At 37.8% G+C, this 14,948-nt stretch overlaps 1 pseudogene; it reads right to left on the minus strand.

Annotated features, from left to right (window-relative positions):
• Positions 1-12,828: 12,828 nt before the first annotated feature.
• LOC105483639 (metallothionein-1F pseudogene) lies at positions 12,829-13,014 on the minus strand (annotated as a pseudogene).
• Between the last annotated feature and the right edge of the window lie 1,934 nt (positions 13,015-14,948).

Here is a 14,948-nt window from a genome sequence, read left to right on the forward strand (position 1 = left end):
AGGAGAGCCTAGGCCACTGAACAGCTGGACTCCAAGGGAAAACCATTTCCCATCTGGCTCCCCTATCTGCTGAGAGCTACTTTCACACAATAAAACCTTGCACTCATTCTCCAAGCCCAAGTGTGATTGAATTCTTTTGGTACACCTAGGCAAGAATGCAGAATATAGAAAACCCTTTGTCCTTGCGACAAGGTGGAGAGTCTAATTGAGGTGGTTAACACAAGCCTATAGATGACAAAACTAAAAGAGCACCCTGTAACACATGCCTACTGGGGCTTCAGGAGCTGTAAACATTCACCTCTAGACACTGCCGTGGGACCAGAGCCCCACAACCTGCCTGCCTGTATGCTCCCCTAGAAGTCTGAGCAGCAGGGCACTGAAGAAGCGAGCCACTCTCTCTGTCACACGCCCTGTAAGAGGGCCAAAGGAACATTTCCCATTTCAGTAGTTTGATAGAAATAGCATTGAACCTGTAAATTGCTTGGTCAGTATGACCATTTTAACAATATCAGGTTCTTCCTAAACATAAGCATGGAATGTTTGTTTTGTTTTTTTGTTTGTTTGTTTTCATTTATTTGTGCTGTCCCTGATCTTTCAACAGGGTTTTTGTAATTATTTTTGCAGAGATCTTTTACTTCCATGATTAAGTGTATTCCTAGGTATCTTTTTCTTTTTGTGGCAATTTTAAATGTGATTGCATTTGTGGTTTGACTTTTGGCTTGGCTGTTGTTAATGTATAGGAATGCTACTGATTTTGGTGTGTTGATACTTTGCTGAAGTATTTTATCAGCTCAAGGAGCTTTTGAGCCAAGACTATGGGGTTGCTGAGATGTAGAATCATGTCATCTGCAAACAGGCATAATTGGATTTCCTCTCTTCTTCTTTCGATGTCCTTTATTTCTTTCACTTTCCTGATTGCTCTCGTCAGTACTTCAAATACTATGTTGAATAGGAGTAGTGAGAGAAGATATGCTTTTCTTGGTCTGGTTTTCAAGGAGAAGGCTTCCAGCTTTTGCCTATTTTGTATGATGAAGGGTTTGGGTTTGTCATAGGTAGCATTTATTATCTTGAGGTATGTTTCTTCAATACCTACTTTACTGAGAGTTTTTAACATGAATTATGTAGAATTTTATCAAAAGCCTTTCTTGCATCATGTGGTTTTTGCATCATGTGGAACTTTTTGCATCACGTGGAATTTTATCAAAAGCCTATTTTACATCATGTGTTTTTTTTCCTTTAGTTTTGTTTATGTGATGAATCCCATTTATTGATTTGTGTGTGTTGAGACAACCTTGCATCCCAGTGATAAAGCCTACTTGATCATGGTGGATTAGCTTTTTGATGTACTGCTAGACTTGGTTTGCTAGTATTTTGTTGAGGATTATTGCATCTATATATGTCACGGATATTGGACTGAAGATTTTTTGTTGTTATTGTTGTGTTTGTCAAGTTTTGGTATCAGAATGATGTTGGCCTCATAAAATGAGGTGGGGAGGAGTCCCTCCTCCTCATTTTTTTTGAATATTTTTAGTAGGAATGGTACCAGCTCTTCTGCATACATCTGATAGAATTTAGCTGTGAATACATCTGTTACTGGGCTTTTGGGGGGTTGGTAGGCTATTTATTATTGATTCAGTTTTGGAGCTCATTATAGGTCTGTTTCAAGATTCAATAGATTCAATTTGTTTCTGGTTAGGTCTTGGGAGGGTTTATTTCTCTAGAAATTTATCCATTTCTTCTAGATTTTCTAGTTTGTGTACATAGAGGTGTTCATGGCAGTCTCTGATGGTGTTTTGTATTTCTGTGGGGTAGATGGTAACATTCCTTTTTTAATTTCTATTTTTTTTCTTGGATCTTCTCTCTTTTCTTCTTTATTGGTCTGGCTGATGGTCTACATATCTTATTAATTTTTTTAAAACTTTGCAATTTGTTAATTTTTTAAGTTTATTATTATTATTATTTGTGTCTCACTCTCCATCAGTTCGCGTCTGATTTTGCTGACTTCTTGTCTTCTGCTAGCTTTAGATTCTGTTTGCTCTTGCTTTACTTTCTCTAGGTGTGATGTTAGGTTGCTAATTTGAAATCTTTCTAACTTTTTGATGTAGGTTTTTTGTGCTGTAAATTTTCTCTTAACACTGCCTTACCTGTGTTCCAGAGATTCTGGTATGTTGTATCTTTGTTCTCATTAGTTTCAAATAATTCATTGATTTCTGCCTTAATTCTCTTTTACCCCAAAGTCATTTCAAAGTAGATTGCTGAATTTCCATGTAGTTGAATGGTTTTGAGTGATTTTCTTAGTCTTGATTTTTACTTTATTCCACTGTGAACCAAGAGTGCGGTTCGTATGATTTCAGGCTTTTTTACATTTGATGAGGATTGTTTTACGTCCAATTGTGTGGTAGATTTTAGAGTATGTGCTATGTAGCAATGAGAAGAATAGATATTCTATTGTGGGTGGTGAGTTCTGTAGAGGTTTATCAGATTCATTTGGTCCAATGTTGAATTCAGGTCCTGAATACCTTTGTTAATTTTCTGCCTCAATGATCTATGTAATACTGTCAGTGGGATGTTGAAGCCTCTCACTATTATTGTGTGAGACTCTAAGTCTCTTTGTACATCTCTAAGAACTTGGTTTATTAATCTGGGTGCTCCTGTGTTGGGTGCATGTATATTTAGTATAGTTAGGTCTTCTTGTTGAATTTGATCCTGTACCATTATGTAATGTCCTTCTTTGTCTTCTTAAAAATCTTTGTTGGTTTAAAGTCTATTTTGTCTGAAACTAGACTTACAACCCCTACTTTTTTTGAATTTTCATTTGCTTGGTAGATTTTCCTCCATCCCTTTATTTTGAGCCTGTGGGTATCCTTGCATGGAAGATGCATTTCTTGAAAACAGCATATACCATTGGATCTTGCTTTTTTATCCAGCTTGCCACCTTGTGTCTTTTAATTGTGGCCTTTAACCAATTCACATTCAAGTTTAGTAATGCTATGTGTGGATTTCACCCTGAAGACTTGATTGTGTGATATTTTTATAGTGTCACTTGTCTGTGTACTTAAGTGTGTTTTTGTATAGGCTAGTAATGTTCTTTCTTTTCCAGATTTAGCACTACTTTTAAGAGCTCTTGTGGTAATTAATTCCCTCAGCATTTGCTTGTCAGAAAAGGATCTCATTTCTCCTTCACTTAAGAAACTTAGTTTGACTGGATATCACTTTCTTTTGTGGAGATATTTTTTCTTTAAGAATGTTGCATATTGTCTCCCAATCTCTTCTGGCTTGTAGGGTTTCTGCCAAAAGGTTGCTGTTAGTCTCATGGGATTCCCTTTTTAGGTGACCTGTCCTTTCCCTCTAGCTACATTTAACATTTTTTCTTTCATTTTGGCTTTGGAAAATCTGATGGTATTTAGGTATCTAGGGGATGATCTTCTTGTGTAGTATCTTGCTGGTGTTCTCTGTATTTCTTGAATTTGAATGTCGCCCTCTCTAATGAGGTTGGGGAAGTTTTTGTGGATGAAATCCTAAAATGTTTTCCAATTTATTTCCTTTCTCTTCATTTCTTTCAGGGACACAAATGATTCATATATTTGACCTCTTGATATAATTCCATATTTGTCAGGAGTTTTGTTTGTTCTTTTTCTTTTTTTTTTTTAAATTTTTTTGTCTGGCTCTCTTACTTCAGGGAGCCATTCTTCAAACTCTGAGATTCTGTCCTCGGCTTGTTCTATTTTGGTATTAATGCTCGCAATTGCATTATAAAATTCTTGTAGTATGCTTTTGAGCACTATCAGGGCAGTTGGGCTCTTGTTTATACTGATTATTTCATCTTTTAGCTCCTGTACCACTTTATTGTGATACTTATTTTCCTTGGATCAGGCTTTGCCCTCCTTCAGAATCTCAATGATCTTCATTCCTATCCATATTCTGAATTCTATTTCTGTCATTTCAGCCACCTTGACTCTGTTAAGAAACCCTGTTGGAAGATTAGTGCAGTCGTTTGGAAGACACAAGACACTCTGTTCATTTGAGTTGCCAGAGTTCTTATGTTAGTTCTTTCTCATCTCTGTTTGTGGATGTTCCTTTATCTGTGATATAGATTGAGTACAGTCAGCAGACTGCTTTTTGGGGTGTTTTCACAGGGCTAAGACTTTATGCAGGCTCTTTATTTGTAGCTGACTTCTTGTCTTTGGTTTTACAGGGGAATATGTTAGCAAAGTATTTTTGGTGTTGAAGTTTTGGGGTGTGATTTAGTAGATGGTGCTTTGGCATAACAGTCAGTAGGTTGGCTCTTGTTCAGTCACGTCTCCCCTATATTTTCTCACAGTTGCAACTGTGCTCCCTCTCAATGCTCTGAAGTTGTGGGCTCCTCTCTCACTTGCGTACTGGCTGTAGATCATGACTTGGCCTTCCAAGACTGCCCACCACAGCTCTGGGACAATCTCAGGGTTTATGTTCCCTTCCCAACTTAAAGGCAGCAAAGGAAGGAACTTCAGCAGAGGTTGTGGCCGAGGGTCTTTCACTTATTTCCTGGAACTAGACCCCAGATAGATGTACAGCAGCAATTGCTCAGTGTGATCTGCCCAGGACAGGGGGGTCCATGATGTGAACCCAAGCCAGTGGGGCCCTGACTGGTGAGGAGTCGTGGATTGGCATGGGGAGGGACCCATAGGGTGCAGACTGGCCTTCTTTCTTTGAGTCTGCTGTAGCTTGCTAGAGGTGTGGATAAGACACTTAGGGTCTTTGCTCCTTCACCAGTCCTAAGGTAACAGGGTTAATGCCACCGCAGAGGCAGGGGCAGAGGAGCTTTTGATTGCTCCTGAGGTCTCCACCTCCCAGAAATATGGAGAAGCTGCTACTGGGGGTGGGGTGGCTGCACTGCTGGTGTGAGCTGGAGGCTCTGCTTGTTGGGGAGTTGGGGGTCAGGAGCTCAGAGGGAGAAGAGACAGGTCTACTCTCCATATGATGACTGTGGCATACTGTAAGTTCAGGTGTAGACTTCAGGCTTTTTGTTATTTTCCCCCAGACGATCAGCAATAGGGTCTTGACCACTGCTGTGGCAGTGGCAGTGGGGGCAGTCAGTTGCCTCTGGGAGTCTTGCCCCAGGAAATTCAGAGCCACGACCAGTATATTTGTTCAGCCATAGGTGTGGCAGTTGTTCTGTAGTCATGTGCCAGGGGTCCTGCCTATTGAAGAATGAGGGAGTGGGGGCTCCCAGGGCAAAGGGATTGGACTCCTTTCCACATTGTGGCTGCTGCACCACACTTTTAGTTAAGTTATGATGAGGTCTTACTGGGGTAGTCTGAGCCCCTAAACCGTTGTGACTGTTGTCCTCATAAGAAAAGGAAATTTGAACCCACGGGGATAATGCCATATGAAGACTGGAGTTACACTGCCAAAAGCTAGGAGACAGACTTGGAACAGATCTTTCCCTTGTGTCTTCAAAGGAAAAATGGACCTGCCAGCACCTTGATCTCAGACCTCTAGCCTGCAGAACTATGCAACAATAAATTTCTGTTATTTAAGTCACACAGTTTGTTACAGCAGCCCTAGAATACAAATACACTACTCTATAATGCTGAAACATCTATGATTCAAGTCTGGTTCCCTTTTGATCCAAATAATAAATATCAACACTCCGTTTCTGGATGGCACCAATGGGATGGAGAAAAAAAGAAAAGACTTTCTCTTTCTGCTTTCTAGATCTGTTTTTTTTCTCTTTTTTTTCCCCCTCAAGGCACATGTATCTTGAGAAGAAATAGAATTAGAACAAATGTAGCCATATTTTCAAATCAAGTCCAGAAGCTTTTTATGCTCCTAAGGGCAAAAGCAATGGCACGGAAGATGGATGTCATTTAAGGCAAGCAAATCTCTGACAATGTGACATAAACACAATGAAGAAAATGTGTTTTTAGTGCATCCTTTTTGGTATGGCATTTATTATATGGGTACCTTTATGCATGTATAACAAACACATACCTACTGAATGCCAGTGTCCTTGCTGAAATTCTGAGTAATGGCAGCATCTTATCTGAGTAGATCTTCATATATAACTTTAAAGGAAGACCAAATAATTAATAAACATTTTGTAAGTAAAATACTAACTGCATACAGTATTTGATGCCCAATGAAGACAACTAATCTTTTTTTAGTTTATTCTAATTGAAACAACATGTAGTGGACATTTCATGCTGATTCCCTCTTGAGATTTAAATCATCAAGAAAATTGAAAGCAATTTTAAAGTGTATTCCCTTCTTTGTGTTTTATGATATCCATTATTCTTCCCTGCTTGAAATTTAACAGATTTTTAACTAAAAGCTTAACATTTATTCCCATAAGTATCAATAGAAAATCTCTCAAACTTTTAAATGCGTAAAATGTTTAAAGTTCATTTATATCAAGGAGTGATGACTCATCCTTTGTAATAACTTACAGGTTCATTTATATCAAGGAATGATGACTCATTCTCTGTAATGACTTGCAGGGTTATGTGGTTTTAACGTTGCTGCTATTTAACATTAATATAGCACCAATATGGTGCCAGGTTCTATACACACTGGAACCCACACAGCATCAAATTTAACAGTTAATTGATTGGAAGATTAAATAAGAAAACAGAAAATTGGTGTTGACTTCACATATCAAAAATCAATTGTCAGCCAGGCATGGTGGCTCACATCTGTAATCCCAGCACTTTGGGAGGCTGAGGCAGGTGGATCACCTGAGGTCAGGAGTTCGAGACCAGCCTGGCCAACATGGTGAAATCCCGTCTACTAAAAAAATTACAAAATGAGCCAGGCTTGGTGGTGCAGGCCTGTAATCCCAGCTACTCGGGAAGCTGAGGCAGGAGAATCTCTTGAACCCAGTAGGCAGAGGTTGCAGTGAGCCGAGATCACACCATTGTACTCCAGCCTGGGGACCAAGAGTGAAACTCCATCTCAGAAATAATTCAATAGTCAAAATGTCTACTTCAAAATAAACAGATGTCAGACTGTTTGTTGCGAGGAGGTGATTGCATTTTGATACCAATTTTCAGACACCTCAGTTTCGCTCAGAAGGAACTGAGTGTCCTACAATCCAATTCAGTCCTGACATTATCTACCTGGAGTTAGCATCAAAACCCAGAAGTTAAAGGGCAAGGGCCTCAAGAAGACTGCCTTTACTTCAGATTCCAGCCATATGAGGAATCCCCAGCCTACCCTCTTTTCTGCATAGCTGACTAGAAATTTGGGGCCTCCCACACCACCAAATGTATCCCTATACACTAGGTCCCTATAAACTAGATGAAGATTATTGAAGTTTAAAAATTAATTATATGACTCACAGTGCTCAGGAAGCACCACACACAAAATGCTTACCATTTTGTTATGAAGATTTTAGATGAATAACCATATGAAAAAGGACAGAGGGCAAGATCTAGAAGGGTTCCCATCACAGGCGCTTCTGTCCCAGTGGAGCCAGAGTGTGCCACCCTCCCAGTACATTGATATGCTCATCAACCAGGAATCGTCCCTGAATTTCATTGTTCAGAGTTTTATATTTTTTTCATTATTTAAGCATGATTGATTAACTAACTGGCCATATGGTTGAGCTCAAAACCCAGTCCCCCTCCCCTCTCCAGAGACTGGGCAGCTGAAAGTTCCAACCCACATCAAACCAGTTGAAGAATGTGCTTCATGAACAGGAAAAGTGATATATTGTGTCAAATGCTGCTGAAAAAACAAATAAAATTAGGATGAGAATGGACCCTAGGTTTTAAAAAACTGTGGAGGTCACTGGGGATCACAATATGTGGTTTCAATGAAGTGCTGAGAACAAAACTTAACTATAATGTATTTGGAAAACAGTGAGATGTGGAAAACTAAAGAGAATTATGTGGAGACAACACTTTTAAAGGTGGGGGTTACTACGAAAGTTATCACAGATAAGAAGTGAAGAAGTGGTAACCTATATGAAATTTGGGGTTTAGGGAATTTGTTGATGATGATATTGTTTAAGATGTGAGCTATTTCAGCATCTTTGTAGGTTGAGGACCTAGTGTATAGGAATAAATTGAAGTCGTAGGAGAGAAAAGTTATTTGCAGGAACAAAATCCATAATTGGAGTAAAGCAGATTATGTGGGTACAGATTTAGTTAGATGGGTAAATGTGGTGTTAAGATTTGCAGTAGGTCTCTTAAGATAGCCTGTATTTCCTCCATGAAATAATCATGTTAATCAGTTGAGAGTGAGGAAAGGGGAGACAATATTAGATGCTTGCAAAGGTGCGAAATAGTTGTTCGAATCAGGGGAAAAGAGGACGAAGATAGACTAAGAATTGTAGTAGGATCACCTGAAAGTTCTAAGAAACCAGTTTAAAGTTTAGTCATAAAATTGAAACAAGACCACAGATAGAAATCTTTAAGCCAATTAGATTGATGTAAACTATATTTGGAATTTCTTGGCTTCAGCAAACACTTTAGGTAGTATTAGGAAAGATTTAGATTGAGAAAACAGTCTTCCAGTAAGTCAAAGAAGCCAACAAAATGTGCAATGATCAAAAGGGGACACTATTTGGGAAATTAGGTCTTGACATGAGCTTATGGTTTTTGCAAGCAGAACTAGTAGGATTGGAGGTGATAGTGATAGTGGTGATGGTGTTGTGTTTACTTCAAAAGATGGCAGATAGTGTTCCACTGCCTCCAACCTCCTTCCCAAAATCAGAAAAGATGAGGATGCAACCCCTTGAGTGTCAGCATTCCATGGCATACAGTTTTTGAGCTTCAGAGCTAAGTTCAGCCTACTTGTCCTCCCATTTCTGCTCATTATCCCCCTACCCCACAGAGGAACTCTGCTTGCTTAGCCAAATTCACCACTCAAAACAGAAAGGGGAATACTCTTATTTTATTCAGATGTATTCTGTGAAGGGTGAGGAGCACATAGCAAATACTGTATTAGAATTTACCTTTGTTAATATTACTACCACTGTCCTCCCAGTGTCACTGAAATCATGTTATTTGATAAAGCTGCACAGTGGGCTCAGTTCCCAGCAAACTGCTCTACTTGATATTGCGGGAAAAATTCTGCAGAAACCCTATTTGTTGCATTGCTGATGCAACAAGACCACCTGGATAGATCTGAGTAAATCAGAACAATGCCTGCCTTACTGTCATTTCTACATGAGCCACTGTCTTTGCTAGTTTAGTGTTGCTGTAAATGAACATCTGAAGCTGGGTAATTTAAAAAGCAAAGAGATTTATTCAGCTCAGTTCTGCTGCCTGGAAGATTCAAAATTGGGCATCAGGTGAGGACATCCAGCTGCTTCCACTCAAGACAGAAGGCAAAGATGAGCTGGAATTTACAGAGATCACATGGTGACAGCAGAAGCAAGACAGAGGGGTGAAAGGTGCCAAACTCTTTTCAACAACCAACAGTCTTGGGAACTGGGAAGAGTAAGAACTCAATCACCCACCCGCCCACCCACTCCCCACCTCTGCCAAGGAGGGAATTAATCTATTCATGAGGCATCTGCCTCCATGATTCAAACACTTCCCATTAGTCCGCAACTCCAATATTGAAATTAAATTTCAACATGAGCTTTTTGGAGCAAACATCTAAACTATAGTAACCACCTATAATGGTACTCACCATGGCTTATTACTCCTCGACACTGTGTATTGTACCTGGTTTCTCTGTCAAAATACAGCACAGTTTTCATGGCCAGGGTTTTACTGCATAAAAGTGGGGGTAATGACAACTGATGAACTAACTCCTATTCAGCTGAGTGTACTTTTAACGGTAGGCTGCATTTCTTTGAATTTTATTGTTTCCAGAACATGTTTACATACATTATCTCATTTGAGTATCATAGTTTTTTGAGGTTGTCAGCAAAGAATTTATTCTATACATTTTAAAGTAAGGCAAATATACTGTGAATTTCTGAAGACTATATAGATAGTAAATGGCAGAGCTCTACTAAACCCAAGTCTCCTAGAAGAGTGTTCTTTCTACTACATATTGCCACAGTGTCTTTCAAATGATCTTGAGTGTAGTTCAACCATTTCTAAATGAAAGCCTAATCTGTGCTAAGCATTATGCTATATGCTAGAGAAATAATTATTTTTACTTTTTGTTTATTTTTAAGGTAAAATTTTAATAGTTTATTTTACTTATATAAATAATATGTATGAATTATAGGATATTGGAACAATCCTAAAATGAAGGAGAATAGTAATAAACCACAATCTTATCATACTGAAGTAACTTCCTGTATCATTTAGTTAAATTTTCTTTCTGTTAAACCTTAAAAATTTATCATGCTAATAGAATGAAATAAGAAAAACTAATGGAATATCATAGAGATACTTTAATATGTGTCCTTGAGAAAGAAGTGTGAAAATACTCCACTATGATTATGAACTGTCAAATTCTTATAATTATTTCAATTTTGTTTTGAATATTTTCAGGCTATGCTATTAAATGCATTCAACTTTTAAAACTGCTATAGTCTTGATAAATTGTTCACTATATCATTGTGCATTGACCCTCTTTACTCCTAGTGTTTTTTTTTTTGCCTTACAATTTGCTTTATCTAATATTAAGATAGTCTTATCAGCCTTCTTTTGTATATTTGCCTGCATGTCCATTTCCATCTCTTCACATTGAATCTTTGCATGTACTTGTATTTTAGATGTATCTCTCATGAATAATTTATAAATAAATTTGTTTCTCTGCCCAATCCATCAATACTTACCTTTTAATTAGTGAGTTTAGTCCATTTATATGTGTGGTGATGACAAATATGAATATATTTATTTCTACTATCTTACCATGTGCTTTCTACTTATCCTACTTTTTCTATACATTCTTTTCCCTCCTGTTCTACCTTATATTTTCTTATTTTCCCTCTACTGTGTGGAAAGATAGTCTATTTCTATTAGTTTTGTGATTTCCCTTTAAAATGTGCATACCTACTTGGCTCTCTATGTTTAAAGTCAATCAATATGTGAAGTCAATCAATATCTTTTTTTATTCTCCTTCTGAATAAGTACATTAAAATGCTGTAACTTCAACCACCACTTACCGTTTTACCATATTTTCCAGTACTTCACTATTCTTTGATCTTATACCATCAACTAAGTTGTTTTGGATTTTATTATATAGTTACTTATTGGTATCACTGTTGAAAAATAATTTGTCTAGATATAAAATTCTAAGTAGCTTTCTTTCAAAACTGAGGATGTTTTATGCACTTCTAATGTCTATTACTACTGGGATGTTTCCTGTTTATTTTTTATTTGTAGGTAATATGCCTTTTCTCTCTTAATGATTTTAAGATTTTTTAATATTGAGTGTGCAGTTTAACCCTGATATGTATAGCTTTGGATTTAGTTTTATTTATCATTGCAGTTTTAACTCTGATTTTGCTTCTGATTATTTGTGTCTTTCATAATTCAGGGTAAAATATAAGCCTTCCTTTTCTTTGACTGTTGTCACTTTTCTATTTTATGTATTCTCTTCTCTGTAATTCAAAATTCATGTATGTTGAACCTTTTAATTCAGTTTTCTATGTATCTGAATCTCTCATATTTTCCCTTCATTTCTCTGTGCTGTACTATGAATACCTTTCTTAGATTTATCTCCAAGATTATTAATTTTGTCTTTAGTGGTTGCGATGCAATGAACAAGATTGTCTGAAAATGACCCTGGGAATTCACTTTGTGTTGACTTGACAAAGATCACACTGGAACCGGAGGCTCTCCCTTTTACCAGCAAGGGAGTTTGCATCCATTCAGTTTGTTATTAGACCTATGTTTTCCTCTACCAAACAAGTACTCATGTACACCAAGTTTTCCAGATTCTTTGTGGCTAGTATCACAATAAAATTTTTCTATACATATGGCCCATGAAATCTAGACAGCTTAATGTCTACCAATCTATGTGGCAATCAACTAACAAGACTGATTCCTCACAGTTGCCCTAAAAATCAGTAGAATTACAGGAGGGTGATCTTCTTTTACAGGGTCATAGATCCACACTATGGAATAACATCCTTCAGATCTTGGCAAACCTTTCTTGGTGATGCCAGAATAAAGGGGTCTCACACCTTTTCTTCTCTTGTATATGTAGGTTTCCTTAGTTTATACAAGTGTTCTTTGTAACCCTTATTTCTTAACCCATGCAGTGCAACATTGTGAAGTTTGTCCCAAACTCTGTTACAGGTCAGATGAAGTTTAGTTGCTTATGATATGTAGTTTTCTAGAAAGCTTTGTGACTTAGAATCGTAGGTTCATCTTCAGTAGGGCTTTATCTAGAAAAGTGGTTATCAAACTTCAGCTTGAATTAGAATCATCTGAAGGACTTATTGAAACACAGATTGTTAAATGTCAACATTTCCTTAGGGTTAGGGTTAGGCTTCTGATTTAGTAGGTCTTGGTTGAGGCTCAAGAATGGGCATTTGTAACAAGTTCCAGGTGATGCTGATGTTCATGGTCCCTGAACATATGTTGAGAAGTACTAGTCTTTAAGGAATCCTTTTCCCTAGCTGAGAACATGTTGTTTCATTGAGATGTACATTGTTTCTGTGAAACAATGAAGGGCTGCGACCAGACTAAAGACATTTTTATTCTAATTTATTGGCAGTACACTGCAGATAATCTAAATTCAGGTTCCCTAACCAGGTGAAGGCAGGCCTATTGTTATGATTTTTTTTTTCAAGTCTAAGTGTTTAATTATTACTCACATATTTCACAGAAAAAGGAATGTAGCAAATGGGTTAAGGTTGTATCAAAAACCAAAAAATCCTGGATTTTACGGGTCACTCTATTTATACTTGGGAGCAGGGCTGAACCGACATCAGGTGCAGCCGCTGCACTTCTCCAAAGCCCCTTTGCAGATGTAGACCGGGGCACACTTGGCACAGCCCACAAGGCAGCAGGAGCAACAGCTCTTCTTGCAGGAGGTGCATGTGCACTCTTTCCACTTGCAGGAGCCGGCGCAGGCACAGGAGAAACCAGCGGCTCAGGAGCAGTTGGGGTCCATTGCAACCCGAGGCGAGACGGGAGTTCCCAAGCGAGAAGGGAACACGACTCCAGCTCTGCATTTTTACCGCTGTGCTTTCCTTCCGCCAATGCTTTCACCTCCACTGGGCGCCTCCGCCGCTTTAGCCAAGGTCTCCTCGCCCTGCGCATGCACAGGCGCAGCCTATGTCCTATTGTTATGAATTTTTAGAGAACACTTTTTATTTGTCACTTAGGCAAAGAGTGAAACAACAACAACAACAACAACAACAGAAAACTTCCTTGTTGTATTTTTTATTATATGATAAATGGAGCTTGCTTGCCTGCTTGCTTGCTCTTTCTTTCTTTCTTTCTTTCTTTCCTTTCTTTCTTTCTTTCTTTCTTTCTTTCTTTCTTTCTTTCTTTCTTTCTTTCTTTCTTTCTTTCTTTCTTTCTTTCTTTCTTTCTCTCTCTCTCTCTCTCTCTCTCTCTCTCTCTCTCTTTCTTTCTTTCTTTTTCTTTCTTTCTTTTTCTTTTCTTCTCTTTTCTTTTCTTCTCTTTTCTTTTCTTTTCTTCTCTTTTCTTTTCTTTTCTTTTCTTCCTTTTTTTTTTTGACGGAGTCTTGCCCTGTACCCCAGGTTGGAGTGGAATGGTGCGATCTCGGCTCACTGCAACCTCCGCTTCCCGGATTCTAGCGATTCTCCTACCTCAGCCTCCCAAGTAACTGGGATTACAGGCATCCGCCACCACTTCCAGCTAATTTTTGTATTTTTAGTAGAGATGGGGTTTCACCATGTTGGTCAGGCTAATCCTGAACTCCTGACCTCAGGTGATCCTCCTGACCTCAGGTAATCTACCTTCCTCAACCTCCCAAAGTGCTGAGGTTACAGGCGTGAGCCATTGCTCCTGGCCCCCAAGTGGAGTTTTTATAGTCTATGTATTCACTGAGGTTGAGGCCCTATAATGATTCCTGGCATTAGGTAGAATCATTAGGGAATTACAATTTCCCATTTTGTGTGAACCCAAGGCCATTAAAACTCATGTTTCTTTGATTACTGAGACCAGTCAACTTCCTCCAGGGCAGCTACAGCTACAATGGCACCATTTTGCACTATTTTTGAGTGTCCTTTCCATTTGGGCTTTGTAGGCATTTCTTTATTCTTTTATGAACTCTTATTGAGCTCTTAATTCTCTTATATATTCTCTTAAATATATTCTCTTATAATTCTCATAATATATTCTCAGTATATATAGAGAGAATATTGTATATTTTCTGTATATTTAAGTACCATATGTCTAAATATTTTAAATTATATATATATATACACACACACACACACAGAATATATTATAAGATAATTTCACATTTCTAAATGTATGATAGAGGGAAGATTTTCAGGTTATTTAGTTTGCCACATTGCTGGAAGTGGAATCATATTCTTATAATATTATTAATCGACATAAAAATTCTATATATTTTAGGTATTCGACATGATGTTTTAAAATATGTACATTTTGTGAAATAGCTATATTAAACTAATTACCATATGCATTATCTCACATATTTATCATTTCTGGAGAGGTGAGAAAACTTAAAATCTACTCTATTAGCAATTTTTAAGTCTACAATACATCGTTATTAACTACAGTCATGTTGTACAAGAGATGCCTTGAACCTGTTTTGCCTAACTGAAACTTGATATCCTTAACCATCAACAATCTTGCCAAATACAAAACAATGTTTGTAGCAACATTGTACTGGTATCTTAATCCAAGGAAGTGTCAAATTACAGCCCTATAGAGGGCATATAAAGATTAGCATATATTACTGCCAGAATTATACGTAGTAGGACTTTCTCTAATAATTACTGGCATTGAGTATTATTTATTTAATGGCATGGATATGATAGCTAACCTAGCAATTGGTAGACATGTTTCAATTTGAAAACCACCACCAATTGATTTGTAATAGCTTCC

The sequence above is a fragment of the Macaca nemestrina genome, chromosome X, assembly GCF_043159975.1.
Source record: "Macaca nemestrina isolate mMacNem1 chromosome X, mMacNem.hap1, whole genome shotgun sequence".
Lineage (NCBI taxonomy): Eukaryota > Metazoa > Chordata > Mammalia > Primates > Cercopithecidae > Macaca > Macaca nemestrina.